Source organism: Orcinus orca, chromosome 11, assembly GCF_937001465.1.
Source record: "Orcinus orca chromosome 11, mOrcOrc1.1, whole genome shotgun sequence".
NCBI classification, from domain to species: Eukaryota; Metazoa; Chordata; class Mammalia; order Artiodactyla; family Delphinidae; genus Orcinus; species Orcinus orca.
The window spans coordinates 15,108,472-15,130,708 of record NC_064569.1 but is presented as its reverse complement, the minus strand read 5'-3'; positions in this window follow the sequence as shown (position 1 = coordinate 15,130,708).

Here is a 22,237-nt window from a genome sequence, read left to right as displayed (position 1 = left end):
TGAAAGTAGTAAATAAGGGCTCATTAAAGCCAAACTGTATTTTAAAATAAGTAAAGATACTACTTATGAAGCATTACTATATCTTTTTAATGGGAGCAACATCACAAACTGTCTTGAAGTTCCACTTGAGCAAAATTTTCTATGTAACCTTGATATGCTTTGCATCATTCATAAAAAATAAGAAAAATATTTAAAAAATACTATATGAAAGTAAAGTACTAAGCAAAAGTGTTCATTCTACTCTGTATTCTATTAGCAATCATTGTAGGGTTGGCATTATACCATATGTTCTGTTCCAACTTTACAGGTTAACAAAATTGAGGGTAAGTGGGTTTAGGGAATTCACTCAAGGTTATGTAGTTATTAAGTATATTGAGGGGATTATACCCAGGCTTGTCTAAATGGGAAATTTAAACTCAAGTTTACCTAATTCCAAGGCTGGCATTCTTTCCATGAATTTCCTAAATAATGAGCTCACACAACTTTAGCTTCATTGATTATATTGGAATTAGCTAAGCTGAATGACTTTTACTACAGAACACTTACAAAAAGAAAAGTAGTCAAAGAGACTTGCTTCATCAGAGGTGTTCAGAAGAAAACAGATTTACTCCATGGAAAAATTCAAAGGGTTCAGAAGTTCAAAGACCCATAGGAAGGAGGCTTTCCTTCAAAAGTAAGGATTTAAGTTTAGGACAAATGTTGCTGTAGGGAAGTGTGGCCTAAATCTACCTTATTAGAAGGCTCACTTGTGACGCTTGGTAAAAAATATATATTCTTAGCCTTCCCCCTTAGAGAATCTGATTCAGCAAGGTTTATGTGGGACCCAGCAATCTGTATTTTAACAAGGACTCCTCCTCCCAAGAGTTTAGTTTAGTCTATGATCAGGCAAGTTTAGAAAACATTGCTTAAAAAGGATGGATCAGTATTCTCAACTCCCAGAATCTAACAGAGACATGTATTTTAAATAGATGTTAGAAAAAGAGTTTAACAACAACAAAAAAATCATCAAGGAGAGTTTGTTTAAAGGTAGGTGTAAATACCAGACTGTGTGAGAAAAAATAAATCGGAGTAAATGGAGTTCAAGTAAAATAAAGGATAGTACACATATTATTCAGGACTTTTTCAGATGCATGTGACCAGAGACCAGCTCACACTAGTTTAAGCAAAATAATTTGGGGGGTGGGATCTACTGGCTGACAAATACTGGAAAGATTCAAGGGCTTAAATAATGTGTGGATTCCACTTCCCTGACTGCTGCTTCATTCTCAGGGAAGGCAGTGATTGGCCAGCATGAGTCACCTGCCTGCCCAGGTGGTGGTGTTTTATGATAAGTGACTGGCAGTCACGTGCACCTCCTGGAGAGGAGAGGCAGGATTCTTCAAAGAAAAGAGTGGTGATATAAGAAAAGGGCATGGGGAGAGAGATCTAGAGCTGGGGAGAAAGTGATTTAGGTCGGTCACTACTGTACTGTCACACACTGTCATTATTACTTTCCTGTTATTTTGTGCCATATTTAAGACTTTGCATAAATTGTAAGATTAATTGCTTAAAATATTACAGATAAAGTTAAGTATTGTAAAATACTTAATACATTAAAAATGTAGGAGGGCGGAGTCAAGTTGGTGTACTAGGAGGATGTGGAATTTGCGTCTCCACACAACTCCGTCCTGCCACGCAGAACCCAAGCCCTGCCCCTATACCCCCACCCAGGGCCCTACCTCTACACTAGGAGACCCAGGACCTTTCCTGCAAGCTCTGAAACTCACCCAGGGCCTTCCCTGCAAGCTCTGGAACTCCACACTCCAGAGGCCCTCATTTGGACGTGCTGCCTCTCCCCTTCCATGCAGGTCCTAAGAAGAGGCCACACCCCAAGCTTGAACGTCCCCCTAACTAGGCCCCACCCCCAAGGCCTTTTCTGGCTGCTGGGTCCTGAGCCTAGGCCCCGCCCATGCTCAAATGTCACCTTCCACCTGCCAAAATCCCACCTCACCCTAAACCCTGCTCTTGCCTAAGTTCCACCCCTGCCTAAACTCCACCTCCATAGCCAAGGCCTTTTTTTTCTCCTTTTTACCTCTTTTAGATTGGGGTTCTGTTTTACCTTGTTGATTCATTGTTATTGATTCATTTATATTTTCATTTTTTCTAATAAATCTTTTATTTTTCTAACTTTATTTTATTCTTTGTTATTGTTCTGCTCCTTTTGGCTTCCCCCCCCCGCTTTTTTTTCTTTCTTCTGTTAAGGTTTCATTTTAACTTGCTGCAGTTGTTTCAATTATATTTTTATTTTTCCTAATATATTTTTTGTCTTTTTAATTTAATTTTATTTTTTATTCTTTGTTGTCATAGTGCTCCTTCTTTTTTTTTTCTTTTGCCTCACCACATGTCTTGTGTTCCCAGGCTGGAGGTCGGGTCCAAGCTCCTGTGGTGGGAGCTCTGAGTCCAAATCACTGGACTAACACAGAACCTCAGACCCCAGGGAATCTTAATCAGAGTGAGGCCTCCTGGAGGTCCTCATGTTGGCACCAGAACCAGGCTCTAACCAACTGCCTGCAAACTCCAGTGCTGGACACCTCAGGGTAAACAACCAGTAAGACAGGAATACAGCCCCACCCACCAAAAAACAACAACAACAACAAAAATGTTACAGATGAAGGAGCAAGGTAAAAACCTACAAGACCAAATAAATGAAGATGAAATAGGCAAGCCACCTGAAAAAGAATTCAGAGTAATGATAGTAAAGATGATCCAAAATCTCGGAAACAGAATGGACAAAATACAATAAACATTTAGCAAGGATCTAGAAGAACTAAAGAGCAAACAAACAGTGATGAACAACACAATAACTGAAATTAAAAATACTCTAGAAGGAATCAATAGCAGAATAACTGAGGCAGAAGAACAGATAAATGAACTGGAAGATAAAATGGTGGAAATAACTGACAGGAAACAGAATAAAGAAAAAAGAATGAGAAGAATTGAGGACAGTCTCAGAGACCTCTGGGACAACATTAAAAACACCAATATTCGGATTATAGGCACCCAAGAAGAAGAAGAGAAAAAGAAAGGGTCTGAGAAAATCTTTGAAGACATTATACTTGAAAACTTCCCTAACATGGGAAAGGAAATAATCAAGTCCAGGAAGCACAGAGAGTCCCATATAGGATAAACCCAAAGACAAACATGCCAAGACACATATTAATCAAACTATCAAAAATTAACAATAAAAAATATTAAAAGCAGCAAGGGAAAAGCAACAAATTACATACAGGGGAATCCGCATAAGGTTAACAGCTGATCTTTCAGCAGAAACTCTGCAAGCCAGAAGGGAGTGGCAGGACATATTTAAAATGATGAAAGGGAAAAACCTACAACCAAGATGACTTTACAGCAAGGATCTCGTTCAGATTCAATGGAGAAATCAAAAGCTTTAGAGACAAGCAAACACTACAAGAATTCAGTACCACCAAACCAGCTTTACAACAAATGCTAAAGCAACTTCTCTACGTGGGAAACACAAGAGAAGAAAAAGACCCACAAAAACAAACCCAGATCAATTAAGAAAATGGTAATAGGAACATACATATCAATAATCACCTTGAATGTAAATGGATTAAATGCTCCAACCCAAAGACACAGACTGGCTGAATGGATACAAAACAAGACTCTTATATATTCTGTCTACAAGAAACCCACTTCAGACCTAGAGACACATACAGACTGAAAGTGAGGGGATGGAAAAAGATAATCCATGCAAATGGAAATCACAAGAAAGCTGGAGTAGCAATACTCATATCAGATAAAATAGACTTTAAAATAAAGATAGTTATAAGAGATAAGGAAGGACACTACATAATGATCAAGGGGTCAATCCAAGAAGAAAACATAACAATTATAAATATTTATGCACCCAACATAGGAGCACCTCAATACATAAGGCAAATGCTAACAGCCATAAAAGGAGAAATCGATAGCAACACAATAATAGTGGGGGACTTTAACACCTCATGTACACCAATAGACAGCTCATCCAGACAGAAAATAAATAAGGAAACACAAGCTTTAATGACACAAGAGACCAGATAGACTTAATTGATATTTTTAGGACACTCCACCCAAAAGCAGAAGAATACACTTTCTTCTCAAGTGCACATGCAACGTTCTCCAGAATAGATCACATCTTGGGTCACAAATCAAGCCTTGGAAAATTTAAGAAAATTGAAATTATATCAAGCATCTTTTCTGACCATAAAGCTATGAGATTAGAAATGAATTACAGGAAAAAAAAAAACAGTAAAAAACACAAATACATGGAGGCTAAACAGTGTGTTGCTAAATAACCAAGAGATCACTGAAGAAATCAAAGAGGAAATCAAAGAGTACCTAGAAACAAATGACAATGAAACACGATGATCCAAAACCTATGGGATTCAGCAAACACAGTTCTAAGAGAGAATTTCATAGCAATTCAAGCTTACCTCAAGAAACAAGAAAATTCTCAAGTAAACAATGTAACCTTACACCTAAAGCAACTAGAAAAATTAGTAGAAGGAAAGAAATCATAAAGATGAGAGCAGAAATAAATGAAATAGAGACAAAGAAAACAAAAGCAAAGATCAAGAAAACTAAAAGCTGGTTCTTTGAGAAGATAAACAAAATTGATAAACCTTTAGCCAGACCCAGCAAGAGAAAAAGAGAGAAGACTCAAATCAATAAAATTAGAAATGAAAAAGGAGAGATTACACCTGACACCGCAGAAATACAAAAGACCATGAGAGATTACTACAAGCAACTATATGCCAATAAAATGGAAAACCTGGAAGAAATGGACAAATTCCTGAAAAAGTACAACCTTCCAAGATTGAACCAGGAAGAATTAGAAAAAATAAACAGACCAATCACAGGTAATGAAATTGAAACTATAATTAAATATCTTCCAACAAACAAAAGTCCATGACCAGATGGCTTCATAGGCGAATTCTATCAAACATTTAGAGAAGAGCTAACACCTATCCTTCTCAAACTCTTCCAAAATATAAAAGAGGGTGGAACAATCCCAAACTCATTTTATGAGGCCACCGTCACCCTGATACCAAAACCAGACAAAGATACTACAAAAAAAGAAAATTACAGACCAGTATCACTGATGAATATAGGTGCAAAAATCCTCAACAAAATACTAGCAAACAGAATCCAACAACACATTAAAAGGGTCATAAACCATGATCAAGTGGGATTTATCCTAGGGATGCAAGGATTCTTCAATATATGCAAAACAATCAGTGTGATACACCATATTAACAAATTAAAGAATAAAAACCATATGATCATCTCAATAGATGCAGAAAAAGCTTTTGACAAAATTCAACACCCATTTATGATAAAAGCTCTACAGAAAGTGGGCATAGAGGGAAGCTACCTCAACATAATAAAAGCCATATATGACAAACCCACAGCAAACATCACTGTCAATGGTGAAAAACTGAAAGCATTTCCTCTAAGATCAGAAATGAGACAAGGATGTCCACTCCTGTCACTATTATTCAACATACTTTTGGAAGTCTTAGCCACAGCAATCAGAGAAGAAAAAGAAATAAAAGGAATACAAACTGGAAAAGAAGAAGTAAAACTGTCACTGTTTGCAGATGACATACTATACATAGAAAGTCCTAAAGATACCACCAGAAAACTACTAGAACTAATCAATGAATTCAGTAAGGTTGCAGGATACAAAATTAATGCACAGAAATCTCTTGCATTCCTATATACTAACAGCAAAAGATCAGAAAGAGAAATTAAGGAGACAATCCCATTTATCATTGCAACAAAAAGAATAGAATATCTAGGAATAAATCTACCTAAGGAGGCAAAAGACCTGTACTCAGAAAGCTTTAAGACACTGATGAAAGAAATCGAAGACGATACCAACAGATGGAGAGATATACCATGTTCTTGGATTGGAAGAATCAACATTGTGAAAATGACTATAATACCCAAAGCTATCTACAAATTCAATGCAATCCCTATCAAACTACCAATGACATTTTTCACAGAACTAGAGCAAAAAGTTTCACTATTTGTATGGAAACACAAAAGATCCCGAATAGCCAAAGCAATCTTGAGAAAGAAAAACGGAGCTGGAGGAATCAGGCTCCCTGACTTCAGACTATACTACAAAGCTACAGTAATCAAGACAGTATGGTACTGACACAAAAACAGAAATATAGATCAATGAAACAGGATAGAAAGCCCAGAGATAAGCCCACGCACATATGGTCACCATATCTGTGACAAAGGAGGCAAGAATATACAATGGAGAAAAGACAGCCTCTTCGATAAGTGGTGCTGGAAAAACTGGACAGCTACATGTAAAAGGATGAAACTAGAACACACCCTAACACCATACACAAAAACAAACTCAAAATGGATTAAAGATCTAAATGTAAGGCCAGACACTCTAAAACTCTTAGAGGAAAACATAGGCAGAACATGCTATGACATAAATCACAGCAAGATCCTTTTTGACCCACCTACTAGAATAAGAGAAATAAAAACAAAAATAAACAAATGGGACCTAATGAAACTTCAAAGCTTTTGCACAGCAAAGGAAACCATAAACAAGATGAAAAGACAACCCTCAGAATGGGAGAAAGTATTTGCAAACGAAGCAACGGACAAAGGATTAATTTCCAAAATATACAAGCAGCCCATGCAGCTCAATATCACAAAAACTAACAGCCCAATCCAAAAATGGGCAGAAGACCTAAATAGACATTTCTCCAAATAAGGCATACAGATTGCCAACAAACACATGAAAGGATGCTCAACATCACTAATCATTAGAGAAATACAAATCAAAACCACAATGAGGTATCACCTCACACTGGTCAGAATGGCCATCATCAAAAAATCTACAAACAATATATGGTGGAGAGCGTGTGGAGAAAAGGGAACCTCTTGCACTGTTGGTGGGAATGTAACTTGATACAGCCCTATGGAGAACAGTATAGAGGTTCCTTAAAAGACTAAAATTAGGGCTTCCCTGGTGGCGCAGTTGTTGAGAGTCCACCTGCCGATGCAGGGGACACGGGTTCGTGCCCTGGTCCGGGAAGATCCCACATGCCGTGGAGCGGCTGGGCCCATGAGCCATGGCTGCTGAGCCTGCGCATCCGGAGCCTGTGTTCGGCAATAGGAGAGGCCATGGCAGTGAGAGGCCCACGTACAGCAAAAAAACAAACAACAAACAAACAAACAAAAAAACTAAAAATAGAACTACCATATGACCCAGCAGTCCCACTACTGGGCATATACCCTGGGAAAACCATAATTCAAAAAGAGACATGTACCAAAATGTTCATTGCAGCTCTATTTACAATAACCAGGACATGGAAGCAACCTAAATGTCCATCAACAGATAAATGGATAAACAAGATGTGGCACATATATACAATGGGATATTACTTAGCCATAAAAAGGAACATTGAGTTATTTGTAGTAAGTGGATGGACCTAGAATCTGTCATACAGAGTGAAGTAAGTCAGAAAGAGAAAAACAAATACCGTATGCTAACACATATATATGGAATTTCAAAAAGTGGCGCTAATGAACCTCATGTCAAGGCAGGAATAAAGATGCAGACGTAGAGAACGGACTTGAGGGCATGCGGGAGGGGAGAGGAATCTGGGATGAAGTGAGAGAGTAGCATTGACGTATATACACTACCAAATGTAAAATGGATCACTCGTGGGAAGCTGCTGCATAGCACAGGGAGATCAGCTCGGTGCTTTGAGACGACCTAGAGGGATGGGGTAGTGCGGGTGAGAGGGAGGCTCAAGAGGGAGAGGATATGGGGATATATGTATACATATAGCTGATTCACTTTGTTGTACAGTAGAAACTAACACAACATTGTAAAACATTTATACTTGAATAAAGATGTGAAAAAAAATTTAAAAAATAAAAATGTATACACAACCCTGGTGTGGCATTTTCCTGGAAGTTTCCTGTACATTGACAGCTAAAAATCAAAGCTCAAATTGACCATGCTTCTCATTTTCCATTGCAGTTGAACAGAAGAAGGACATGGCTTCCAGGGCAACTATAATAAGCCTCTTCTTTTTTTTTTTTAAATTGGAGTATAGTTGACTTACAGTATTATATTAGTTTCAGGTGTACAGTAGAGTGATTTGACATTTTTATAGATTATGCACCATACAACGTTATTATATTATTGACTGTATTCCCTATGCTGTACTTTACATCCCTGTAACTTCATTATTTTATATCTGGTAGTCTAACATGTCTCTTTAGGGCTTGCTCCACTCCCAAATAATGAGTAAATCATTATTTCATTTCCTTTTACACCCAGTCCTTCCTTAAAGGACCTGTTTGAAGTGATAAGTGGTCTTTGGAAATTGATTTCTTTCCAAAATTAAAAGCATCAGTTTTGCTAGAGTTTTCCAGTGATGTTTCCAATAAAAATTCTGTGACTTTACTTTCTTGAGTATGTATTAACCTCCCTTCCAAAAAAAGCTTTATTATCAGTAGTTGCAATGATAGAGTGATTATATTTGAGTACCTTTCACTGAAAAGTTGTGGAGGTTTTAAAATATTTTTAGCAGACTAAAAAATATAGGTTATATTAGCAACTTTTTAAAGCAAAATGTCCTTTAAGATCAAAGACAAAAGAGACAGTGAAAGAGAAACCATTCATTGGTTGAACAAATCTTAAATACAAAAGCCCACTGTGTGGCACATTATAGTAAATAGTTTGGGAATGTTGGTATGTGTTATTTGTTATCTAGGATAAGATAAGTGTTTCTAGAATATTAGTTCTCTAAGTCTCTCAGAAATCTGTTGCATAACAGCTTTTGCTCAGTAAAAATTGGAGATTCATGGTTGTTGCCATCACCAGAAACATGGGGTGGCAAAGCCGGCCGGTCCTTGGTACTTGCTCAGTTACCTTTTGGGATTCCTTCCTTGCCTCCTGTTCCTGTTCTTTCTGGTCAAGTTTCTGCACAGCTCATTCCCTGAGTGCTGTCCCTCTGGGGCTCCAAAGGGTCTCATTATTCGCTCCCTGTCTAGCTCTACTCTCACAGTGTGCTCTATTCCTGAATTACCCCTTCTACCAGTTATGATAAGTCTTAGTTGGTGTTAAGATGATATTATGGTTAGGAACACAGTAATACTTGAATCCTGCCAGGCTTTCCGGCACCCTTTTTCTCCAAGTTCCCAAGGGGAATGCAAGCATTGCAAAGTAAAGGAAGAAAATGCTTTTCTCACTTATGCTAGGAGAGAACCTGGTGAGGGAGGGTGGACTTGGTGGCTGAAGCTGGAGGACCACGGAGCTTTCCTCTCCTTCAGCCTACACTCAAACCTTGAATCTTCCTGCTATATAATAAAAGGCCCGTTAACATACTCACCAGCTCCTAGAAGATGGAGCCAGAGAGACAGATGGCAAGAGAGATGGCAAGTGTCCCTACTCTCCCAGGAGGCTCTGGCCCTGCTGCCTTGTGGGACAGCAAATCCTTCAATGTGTCTTTAAGATTTGTCTCCCTTCCAAGAGCACAGTTTAGAGATGGTGAGCGTTTCCTAATAACCATGAATCGTTCTGTACTTGCTTTTTCCTTGCACTCTGCACAGACTGATATTAGTGGATTAGACCTCACTTCTGAAATGCTGGCTGTCGGCATTTGTGTGACCCTCTTAACTAAGGCACTGGGGTGACTACAGAGAAGATGCAGCTGAAAGGCAGGCAACTTGTTCCCCTCCTGCTACTTGCCACCACTTGACTTTAGGCAATTCGCTCAAGTTCTCTGATCTGTAATCTAAGATATTACTACCTTTGATATTTTTCTGATGGAAAGATAAACTCTCGACATATCTGCCACCTCCCAAATCCTAAATGTCTTATTTAGGCTTTTAGGGAGTCCAGAGTGTGAGGGGTTTCTTTTTTCTTTTTCATTTATTTACTTAAAAGGGCGTGAATATAAAGGTGGAAGCCTCATCTGCTTCTACGATGTCAGAACAAGTTACCCAAGAGGCTTGCTTGCATCGAAGCCTCCAGGCCTCCTGGGAGAACAGATGCAAAGACCTCGGAGGCTGAAGGCAAGGCCTTGGGAACAGCAGGATGGAGAAGTTCTAAGGAGAAGGGACTCACTGTGGCCCCAGCGTCTGGCAGCAGTGCTTGCAGTGGCACGAGGCTGCAAAGAAGGGCACAGGTGCTCTGTGTCAGCCTCCAGTTCGTGGTTTGGCAGGAGCAGAGTTTGAAAACCATGAAGGGTTTCTCAGGAGATAAAAGGCAAACAAATGAAGGGCAGTAGCATAAATACCTTCTCCATTGAAAGGTCACCTGACATAAAATTATAGAATATGTAAATCCATTTCTGAATACCTTCCTGATAACCTTGAGGACTTGCTGGGAGCATGGAGAGTTGAGAATCCCTGCTCATAAAAATCATGTAATATTTGGAGAAAGGAAGGTTGCAGAAGAAAAAATACGATCTGAGAATGAACTCTTCCCTAGAGAGATTCTCATTAGTTTCTGATGAGCAAGGTGTTGGTGGTAGAGCAGAGGGCATCCCTGTCTTTACTGATACACTGGACACATGTTCCCTGGGCCTCCCTACCTGTGCACACACATGGGCTCAGGCTGGCGGTCTTGTCTCTGGTTCTCTGGTTCTTGCCTTCACTGGGCCACGGCCAGCTCTCTGGTGCTCCTCAACTACTCATCCACTTATTTCCGGCCATATCTGACATGTATCTCTTGTGCTTAAGAGCAATTCTGTTGGCTAAAGATGTTGCCAAATCTGCCATACAGTAAGTCCCCTACATACGAACGAGTTCTGTTCCGAGAGCACGTTCGTAAATCCAATTTGTTCCTAAGTCCACCAAAGTTAGCCTAGGTACCCAACTAACACAATCGACTATATAGCACTGTACTGTAATAGGTTTATAATACTTTTCACACAAATAATACATAAAAAACAAACACAAAAAATAAAACATTTTTAATCTTACAGTACAGTACCTTGAAAAGTACAGCAGTACAGTCCAACAGCTGGCCTACAGGGGCTGGCATCGAGTGAACAGGCAAGAAGAGTTACTGACTGGAGGAGGGAGAGGAGGTGGGAGATGGTAGAGCTGAGGGATCGTCAGCAACAGGAGACGGAGGGCAGGCTGCACTTTCACTCACGCCTGACGCTGATGGCACAGGTTCTGGTTCCTCGCTGGAATCAATTCTATCTACCCTCTTGAAAAAAGGATCCAGTGATGTCTGGGTAGTAGCTCTTTTTTCTCGTCATAGATGACACGGTAGCACTGGATTGCATTCTGAACGGCTGCTGCAACCTTCATGTACAGTTCTGTGTTTGGGTCCTGTGCCTCAAATACTAACAGTGCCTCCTCAAATAAAGAAAATCCCCTTGCCATTTCCTGTGTCTTGAATCTCTTCGGTCTTTCAGTTACTTCTTCTTCCTCTTGTCTCTCTTCATCCTTTCTGTGGGCCTCCAATTCCTGGCACTTCTTAGCAGCACCAGCTACATCACTGCTGCTTTTACGCTTGCTTCCAGACATCCTGGCTTGAAATAAAGATACTGTACTACTGTATTCTATACCATACTATACAGTAAAGTACACAGCAGCACAATCGCTTACCGAGGATTCACACACATACGTGACAATGTACACCAGACACGTGAACTAGCTTTCGTGATTGGACATGAGAATGCATGTTCGTATCTTTGAAAGTTTGCAACTTGAAGGCTCGTATATAGGGGACTTACTGTATTCTTCTTTCTCTCTCTGGTCCTTTTGCTCATTGTGATCACCCTGTGGGGTCACTGCTGTCTGGCTGCTGTGGCTAGAATCAGCGAGGGTGCTCCAAGCATGGTCAGTGAGGGGCATTCAGTGCTCCCAGAGGGCTACCTCTGAAGTCTTCAAACAGCAAGGTGAGAAGTGGAGGGAGGCTTCTGTCCCATCCTCTAAGTCACACTGTTACTCACTGTTACATGTTACTTGTTTACAAGTGCAGTGTAGGCTTCTACTGGGTGATTTGTAGAATCTCTCATTCAGCCTGGGGCCTATAGTCAGTCCCTATAAAATGGCTCATTGTGAGTCCCTGGGGCCAGGCCTGGGAATCCAACCGGCTACAGATGCTGTGTTCTTCTCTTTTCCCCATCTTCTCCCTCTCTGTATGTGTCTTTTCCCCACATGTAGATCAATTCTTGCAAATAGATGCTTGCTGACCACCTGCCCCCTTTTCTCATGTATATGCCTTGACCAGTAAAATTTTAGCATTTGGGACCCCTGCTATACTAACAATGTGTTTCGTTGCTATATTCATTCAACTATGCGGTCTATATTTAGAGTTGCCAGATAAAATACAGGATGCCCAGTTAAATTAAAATTTCAGATGAACCACAAATAATTTTTAAAGTGTAAGTATGTTCCAAATGTTGCATGGGACATACTTATACTAAAAAGTATTTGTTGTTTATCTGAAATTCAAATTGAACTAGGTGTTCTGTATTTTAATTTGCTAGATCTGGCAACTCTGGTCTTTATTACCTTATTTTCATGATTATAAAATATTTAAGAAGCTTTTTATGATCATGATGGATGTTGATCCAGTTTTTTTTTTTTTTTTTTTTCTGTAAGGTTTCCTTTAGCCAAAATCCCTCTACAAAAGAGTTTTAGAAACCCAAGCTCAAAATTTGGAGAGTTGGCTGTCATAATCAGTTTCTTCCCCAAAGCTGAGAACCCTGCATTGGAAAGTAGAGATGGGGGAAATAGGCAGGGTAAGACTGGGAGGCCTGGCTTCAACAGAGAGAGAGAGTGGTCTGAGGAGCTTGGAGATCTTGGACATTTTTCAACAGCGGTTTGGGAACAGAGACCCCTGGGATATTACCCATGTCCTTGGTTATTGCTCAAAACAGGTGTGACCTGTATAAGAAGGATTTACCCAAAGTTAACGCTTAAGCAAACGAAACAGGAAACCTATGAGAAGAGCATCCAGGCAATTCTGATGTTAACAGTTCTATCTCCTGAGTTCTAATATTCTATGTTGAAAAATTCTGAACTAAGACTCTGTGGATTTATATAAAATGACAGAAAATACTTTTCCCATAGAGAGATATGAAAATAGAAATAGTGCCTTGAAAACTTTAGCCTTAGAAATACAGTCTCTATCGATCTGAATTGCTAATGCAAAAATATTATGCTTTTATTTTTAAATCTATATGCCTCTGCCTTAAATTTTTCATAAATATTGTAGCAGAATATTAACTTCCATTATTTATGAATCTGTTGAACTTTGCAAGGATTTGCTGACAGTTAAAAGATTACAATTTTAAGGATAGTTCGTTTTACATCATAAATAACCTAAAAGGTCATTCAGTATTCTACAATAACATCCAAAGAGTAGATACTGAGAGTATAAGAGTTGACAATTACTTATAAAACAATCCATTGATTTAAAAAATTTGGAAATTAAAAAAAGGGAGTTCAATCAGGGTTAATATGTATTGCAAAGTGGTTGTTTTTGTTTCTATCTTTTCTGAAAGTCCTATTATTTTCCTATATTCAAGGTTGTCGTTTTTTGGTTTGTGGCATTAATTAGAGTACAGGCTAGGCTGCTCTAACAAATAGACTCAAAATTAAAGTGACTTAAACAAAATAGAGGTTTCTTTCATTCTCTCACACAGACACACACACACACAGACACACACGCACACACACACACAGGCCTAAATGTCCTGGACTGGCAGGCACTTTTCCTTTTCTCAACCTGTAGCCTCCATGTTTGGGTCCAAGCTGGCTGTTTCTCTCAACCAGTGGAAAGGAACAAAGGAACCAGGAGATTCATGTTCAAATGTGTTGAGAGCAAGACCCAGAAGTGACACACATTATTTTTGCTGACGTTCCACTGAACAGAACTTAATCAAATGGTCACACTAGCCACATGAAACACTGTGAAATATCTGGGGCCATCTCAAAGTGTTATTTTCTGATTTATTTAACTAACAGGTGTTGACAAAATAAGCAGTGAGTTTTTTTTAAGCAGAAACTCCTTTTTGTTTTAATGTCTTTTACTTTCTAATAAAATAATCTTATCTTGATTAACTTTCACTTAAGGTAATAATAAAATTAATTCTTATTATGTAACATTATAAATAGTATCTGTTCATCTGGATATTTTTGTAGTAATTATAAACTCCATGTAGGATGGAGTTAGAAAAGTATAATTGTTAGAAAAGTATAATTGTCACCGTAAATGGAAAATAAGCTAATATCTAGGTTTAATCCTAGATGGGGGTTTACATGCTTATGTTTCTATTGGATTTATGATTTAATGTGGAACTTTCTGTTTTCAGAAGTCTGATACTGAAAGTAGTTTTCAAATATTATGCCAACTAAAGCATTTGTTTTGACTTTTTTTCACATCTTTATTGGAGTATAAACGCTTTACAATGTTATGTTAGTTTCTGCTGTACAACAAAGTGAATCAGCTACATGTATACATTATATCCCCATATCCCCTCCCTCTTGCGTCTCCCTCCCACCTTCCCTATCCCACCCCTCTAGGTGGACACAAAGCATGGAGCTGATCTCCCTGTACTATGCAGCTGCTTCCCACTAGCTATCTATTTTACATTTGGTAGTGTATATATGTCCATGCTACTCTCTCACTTCATCCCAGCTTCCCTTACCCCCGTGCCTTCAAGTCCGTTCTCTACGTCTGCTTCTTTATTCCTGCCCTGCCACTGGGTTCATCAGTACTGTTTTTTTTAGATTCCATATGTGTGCGTTAGCATACGGTATTTGTTTTTCTTTCTGACTTACTTCACTCTGTATGACAGATTCTAGGTTCATCCACCTCACTACAAATAACTCAGTTTTGTTCCTTTTTATGGCTGAGAAGATGTGGCACATATATACAATGTTTTGACTTTTGAATCCAAAAACACTTTGAGAGACTTAATGGAAAAAACTTCTCTAATGAAACACTGTTTCCTTCTGTGCTGCTTAATTGTATAATTTGGTTTATATCATAGAAGTTCTGTTATTCTGTGACATGTAGGCTGAGCTGCTGAAAGTGTTGACTAATATGAAGGGTTCGTGATGCCTCTGGAAGCTTGGTGGCAAGGTGCCAATCAGGCCAGTGCACAGGGCCTGCCGTCCCATTGGTTAGAGCCCAGAAGTTTCAGAGAATTATGAACAAGGGCTTAAACTGTACTGTTCCCTAGCCTCTTCGAAAATAAGACTCCCCCGGGGCCACTTATTCAATATTTAACTTTCCAGCCCCCTCGCCTAGAGGTTCTGATTCATTGGTTCAAGGTGGGGCTTGGGGCTCTGTGTGTTTAACAAGGACTCTAGGTGCTTCTTATCATCAGGGGAGTTTGAAAAACACTGCACAGTGAGAGACTTCATCCACTGTGCTAAAGGGCAAGGCAGCATCCTCCATTCCAAGTGCTAGACGGGGTGGCTGCCGATCACCGCCCAGTGGCTTCTTAACCTCTTCCTCTGCTGTGGAAGAGCTGAGATGACTGTGCCACTGTCCACTGTGTGCACCTCGAGGGACACATCTTTGTTCTTTGACAGTGAGTCGAAAGATAGCATAAAATATTTTCTCTCTGGTTCCAGACTCACTACCTGATGGCAACTACTTTCGCCCAAGAGGAAATCGTTTCATGACTATGGACACTGCCCTAGCTGTCCTACCTTACACTCCAGTCCTGAAGCAGAATTGACAGTAGTTGACAGCAATCACTACCTCAGCGTTGTGGGTTCTGCACTCTATCAGCGATGGCTATTTTACTTTTTATAGTCCTTTCATCTCTAGATTCTTGGTATCAGGATATTTTCCTTTTCTTTCTTTTTCACTCATGGGAGCAGGGAAAGTAATGGTCTGTGTATTGAAACTCTCTAAACTTTCTCTGGCTTTGAAGAGTTCAAGTTAAAGCCAGAGCCTATAATAGGATAAAAATAGTCAGGGCCTCTGACAAGCAGACATGTGGAGACTTTTTTTTTTTGGAGACTTTATTAAACATCTGAACTGAAAATCTCTTCTTCTTCTAAGATTCTGAATCCTTGGTCACCCAAATGGGGCACTATTTAGAATCTGATTTTAAGCAGGGGTTTTTACACAAGTATTTCCACCTTTGCTCTCCAAGTTCCAGTGCATCTATATCCACAGAGTGGGGTGGCCATAGACTTCCTAGTTAATTCTAAGTGGAATTGTGCTACCATCCCATGACTAAAGAACCTTGAGTCAATAGTGAGAAACTTTTTAAAAGCAGCATCCTTTACTGCGGTCTGCAGTTGCCTTGAATAGTTAGTAGGCAAGAGCATTCTTTTCTGATGCAGGATGACAAGTGGCTCTGTAAGCACACCTCTATTCTCAGAGTGTCTCCTTGAGGCAACCCAACTGGGGCAGTTTCTGTTCAGTGTGGGGTAAGTACCAATTTGATGAGATGGCCACTAAATTTTAGAAGGTGCAGAAAGAGTCATTTTGAAACCCTCTTACAGTCCTAAGCAGGCCCTCGTATATAGTAAAATGCTGGAAACACAAGTATGTTTTTACAAACTGCAAAATGAACATCCATAATACCCACCCTCTGGAGCTCTGGAAATTATCGTCATTCATGGTAATGGGGATGACGTCTTTTCTGGAGAAATAGTGGCTATTCAGTAAGTATGGAGCAGCAGTCTTCTTGTGTTTTCTTCTCCTCTCTGCCATTCCTTAAATGTGACTTTCTTCTCATTTCTATTGTAATTCAAAGGGAAAGGACTAATAGAATCATAGGATCTTATGGGCTTGAAAGAATCTTAATGGTTGTCTCGTTGTCCAACCATCTCTTTAATGCTGGAGAAACTTTTACATCCCACCAAGTTGCCCTGCTGGTATTTATCTTGCTCCAGGGAGCTGGAAGCAGCCTCCCAGTTCTTGCAACAAATCATTCTCCTCGTGAATGACTCAGATTGTTCAAGAGCTTTTCCCCCAACTGAGCTGAAAACTGTTTCTGAGTTCTACCTATTTTCTGTCTTCCACATGGCCACTCTTTACATGTTCGCTGACACCATTCATAACCTCACGTGAGTCTTTTAATAATAATAACGATAGCTGCCATTTACAAATAGCCAGGCCCTGTGGTTAGTACTTTACAGGCATCATCTCACTTAACCATCACAGTAAACCTGCATGTCAGGTGCCACCATGATCTTCATGTCACAGATAAAACCCTGAGGCTTAGAGATGTTAAGTGATTGGCATAAAGTCACGGAGTTAAGAAGCCACAGAACTGAGACTTGAACGTGACTGTATTGGAATTTGACTTCAGGTCAGCTTTATAGTGAATTTCCATTATTTGTTTAAGAAGCTCAAGTTGCTCTCTGCTATTGGTGGCCACAATTGGCCTAACAAATGTAATTGCTAGTCTGCACCTTACAGTATCCAGCTTGGATTTAGAAAAAATGTCAATTTTTTGTTTTCTGTCTCCAGTCTCTCAGCCTTTCCCCCCTTTTCCTGGATTCTTAAAGATCACTGAACATGGTTTGAACTACTTCTAACAGGAACGAACTATGTCTACAGAGCAGGACATGTAAATTCCCACTCTGCCAGGCCTTTGGGCAGAGTTTCAGGGGTAGCCCACCACTGCTGCTCTATCTGCCCCTCCTTTCACAAAGCACAAAACATGTATGTTGCCCATCAGGGGAAGGGAGAAGGGTTGGCAAGATAGGAAAAAGAATACATTTCCTTCTTGTTTTATCCTCTTGTTCGAATACATCCCCTTGTGACCTAGAAACAAAGCAAGACTTACGAGATACTCTTTTCTTTTTTTAATTTTTATTGGGGTATAATTGATTTACAAAGTTGTGTTAGTTTCAGGTGTACAGCACAGTGAATCTGTTATACAAATACATATATCCACTGTTTTTTAGATTCTTTTCCCATATAGGTCATTACAGAGCACTGGGTAGAGTTCCTTGTGCTATACAGTAGGTCCTTATTAGTTATCTATTTTATATATAGTAGTGTGTATGTGTCAATCCCCATCTGAGATACTCTGTTTTCTGAGCAAATTTTTGGTGTTTATAAAGCCACTGTTTGAGTATCTTACAACTCTGGGTTGAGTCAATCTAGACAGATCACCCCAGTCTTTTATCAGAGAAAACATAGTACCCACCTGACTACTGTTACATGAATGAAGAGATTTCCCAAGAACCTGGGAAACAGAAGAGACCCTAGAGGTAGGAAAAGAGGAAACATGTTTGGCCACAAAAGTTAAAAAGTCAAACACATAGTTACACACTACAATTACATCTTTAAAAAAGTGTGTGATCACCAATGTATCTGTAATTCCTCTTTCTCACATTTTCCTGGGAGTAATATATATTTTTAACATCTTTATTGGAGTATAGTTGCTTTACAATGGTGTGTTAGTTTCTGCTTTATAACAAAGTGAATCAGTTATACGTATACATATATCCCCATATCTCCTCCCTCTTGCGTCTCCCTCCCACCCTCCCTATCCCACCCCTCTAGGTGGACACAAAGCACCGAGCTGATCTCCCTGTGCTATGTGGCTGCTTCCCACTAGCTATCTATTTTACATTTGGTAGTGTATATATGTCCATGCCACTCTCTCACTTCGCTGGGAGTAATGTTTTTAAGAGTAATATTAAGGGTAGTAATATTTCCCTGGTTCTTATCCACTCAGATCCACTCCTGGTGCAGCTCATGCACACTCAGATTCAGGTCCTCTCTGCTTTCATGCGTTGGGCAGTCCATTTCCCTAGTTGCTGCATTGGCTGCTCTCAGTAATGTCTGATGCAGAAGTCTTGCCTGCCCACCACGCTGGACGAGGTGCACTGGCCATTGCTACTAGCTGCCAGTGACTGGCATCCAGAGAGCTAATTGCTGCTCCAGGCTCCCAAAGTTGCTCTATCACCTCCAGGCAGGCCAACTGTTTGAGTCCTAGCCAAAACCACAGACTCAAGTTCGGAAACCTCCTTCCCCCACTGCAGAGCATTGATTTCTTTTAAAAAGGCCTATTGAGATTTAGCCAACTCTCATTGCTGCAGTGGAGAACAGGCTAATTTGTATGTCGATTTTGACTCTCCCGTTGTTGTCATTTAATAATTTATCTACTTATTATCCTCACTTTCACCAATGAGTTAACACAGTCAGGAGCAGAAATTGGAAATCCAGTCAATTTTATTAGCAAATTTTTTGGAATGTTTTGTGAAGAAAAGTCCTGAAAGTGTAGTGCTGGCTACAAAGAGATTTTAGGATTATTTGCGGGCTTTGCTTATCTACGCCCTTCCAATCATGCACTACCGTAGATAATTGGAAATGTGCCGTGTATGCGTTACCATGTCAGGACACAGCAAGATGACACAGTGTGAAATGGCAGATTTGGATGATGATGGTAGCTTGGTCTAAAGCAGCGTGATAAAATTAGTTAGCGGAAAACAAATTTAAAAACAAAGAGATAATGTTACTGAACTAAACAGAATGCAAAATTAGTTTGGAAATATAACAGAAAAAAATCCATGTGTTTAATATTCAGTGTATGGACCCGTAAAAAGTCAATTAAAGGTTTAAAATTTCAGTGCTGATCCATATGTCACTGCATATTTCCTTAAGCCCTGGTGCAGAAATGAATATTTCTAATAATAATCCTTTCCTCACGAGGTCCCTTAGGCCTACCGTGCTCACGAGTTAGAGCCTGTGGTGAAAGGAACTGATTGAAAAAGTATGATAGTCCTGCAGATCTGAGAGCTGCAACATGCGAGTGTGTCACAGCCAGTACAATTGGTATTATTTTCAGCTTCAAACAACTATGGGTTTTCTTCTACCATCGTTTGTTTGCAGCCTGCAAACAATAGTGACCTGTAATTTTATTCATTCATTTTTTTACCCCTCCCAAAGGGGAAAAACAAGAAGTTAAGTGCCACAGAGCTGACGTGATAAAGATGGCAAGGAGGTAAGAGTTCTAAATTCAGAAACTCTCTGCAGGAAACAGTGCTTCATTAAGAAGGTGCACACAAAATTATTTCAACTCTAATTTCAGATTCTGTCTGAAAAAATAAAAGAATTTGATTTTATTATCACTTGCCTTCTTCTCAGGTTGGAGAGCTGATGACTGACACAGTAGAGTCCAGGCAATGAAAGCAGAGTTTGAAGGCTCTGTCCCCTCTCCTGGGGATATGGCCAGGCAGGCTGGAACAGTCCCAAGAGCTGACACCCGTGAAAACTCACTTCTGCTGTCCCCTGCTCTGCCTCTCCTGGCTGTGTGCCAGGACAGAAAAGGCAGCAGGAGCGACTGAGCTATTACTTGATTTCTCAAAATTCAAATGTGACTGACCCCTGATTTCCAAGACGCACAGGCCCCTGTCTTTACTCTGGTTCTTTGCCTTCTCGGCTTGATAGGAGAAAGGAGAGGGGCAGAAATGCCACTTGAAGTCATCCCATGATACTGGAATGTGGAAAAGACAGAGAGAGGCTTCTGAACAGCAATGATGGAGTCATCTCTCAGGAAATCTGCAGCAATAATTATTTTAAAGAGGGGAAAAGGGTGGTGGGACTTAGAAAGAGACCAACGTGGCATTGTGAGGGATGGAAGAAGCCAGGTGAGGTCAGCTTCAGGGATTATGAAAGGATAGGTTTGGAAAGACAGGGAAGAGGCAACTTTATGATCTTTTTTTGGCAGATGAAGGAACTGAGATGCATGGCGGCTGTGACTTTAACAAGGTTTCAGAAAAGTAAGACTGCTTATGTATGGGTAGGTTTTGATGTTATGATAACAGGTTCCAGCACTTCTACAAACAGATGTGAGTGCTGACAGGTGAGGAGGCCAGCACGTGTGTCCAAGAGTCTTCGCAAGAGTCTCGATATACTTTTATTGGTTCTCCAATCAAGGCACTGTTCTGAGGCTAGATCTTATCCAATAAGCTGTATACTATTCTGAGCTTCACTTTCGGAACAGAGTAAAAGGAAGCTTTCCCAGCTTCGATTTCACTTTGCATTAGTGCACTACTGTAGATGCACGTGACACGCATACCTTGGAGAGCAAAAACCACCACCTCCCAAGGGGTAAGACAACCTTGCCATTCTGCATTTTCCTCCTCTCCTTCCCCAGGCGAGATTGAGAGTGGGGTGGAGGTAAAGGCATTAAGCATCCATCTTTTCAAAATGCCAGTTTTCTCTTGGTTCCATGATTCTTTGTATAATTGGAAGAGTTCCTAGAGCAAACCAAAGCCACAGTGGTAACCCAGTCATCCCTGAATCGTATTAGTCAGACCATTACAGCTGCCTGTCGTGCTGAGATTACAAACTTCCAGGGCACGGGCTAGGTCTTCTCTTCTGTTTTATATTACTTCAAACTCAGTATGGGCCCTTGAGAAACCACAAATATGTGATTTAGTATATGATTTAATATTTGATATGATTTAATATAGTATATGATTTAATGTGTCACCTCAACCACTATATATAAAAAATTGAGAAATTTAAGAAAAATCCTGCTTAACTCCGTAAGTGAATTTAAAATTGAAACACAAAAATAAAACACCCTATGAACCTCTCGTTTTAAATTAATGTGTCATTCTAGTAGACTACTGCTTAGCTCAGAATAAAAATGTGGCAGTAGGGCTTCCCTGGTGTCGCAGTGGTTGAGAATCCGCCTGCCGATGCAGGGGACACGGGTTCGTGCCCCGGTCCGGGAAGATCCCACATGCCGCGGAGCGGCTGGGCCCGTGAGCCACGGCCGCTGAGCCTGCGCGTCCGGAGCCTGTGCTCCGCAACGGGAGAGGCCGCGTCAGTGAAAGGCCCGCGTACCGCAAAAAAAAAAAAAAATGTGTTAGTAGCTTCTAGACTTTGACCAACACCTATCATTTGACACCTGTGTCCAATTAGTTTTCAACACCTGTAGCTTCCTACACAGTACTGCTGGTATCTACTCCGTCTTATCTATATGGGATGATGAACGTTCACTAAACTTACTGTCATTATTTCATGAGGTATGGAAGTCAAATCATTATGTTGTATGCCTTAAACCTATACAGTGCCATATGTCAGTTATCTCAATAAAACTGGAAAAAAATAAGCACTCATAATTACCTAGTTCTAGAATTCTAGTATCTGGCAGGTGCAGGCATTCATAACATCATTTAAAATTACACAGTAATTTAAAAGTTTTAATATTATATTGAATAGAACTGACAACTGCCTGTATCA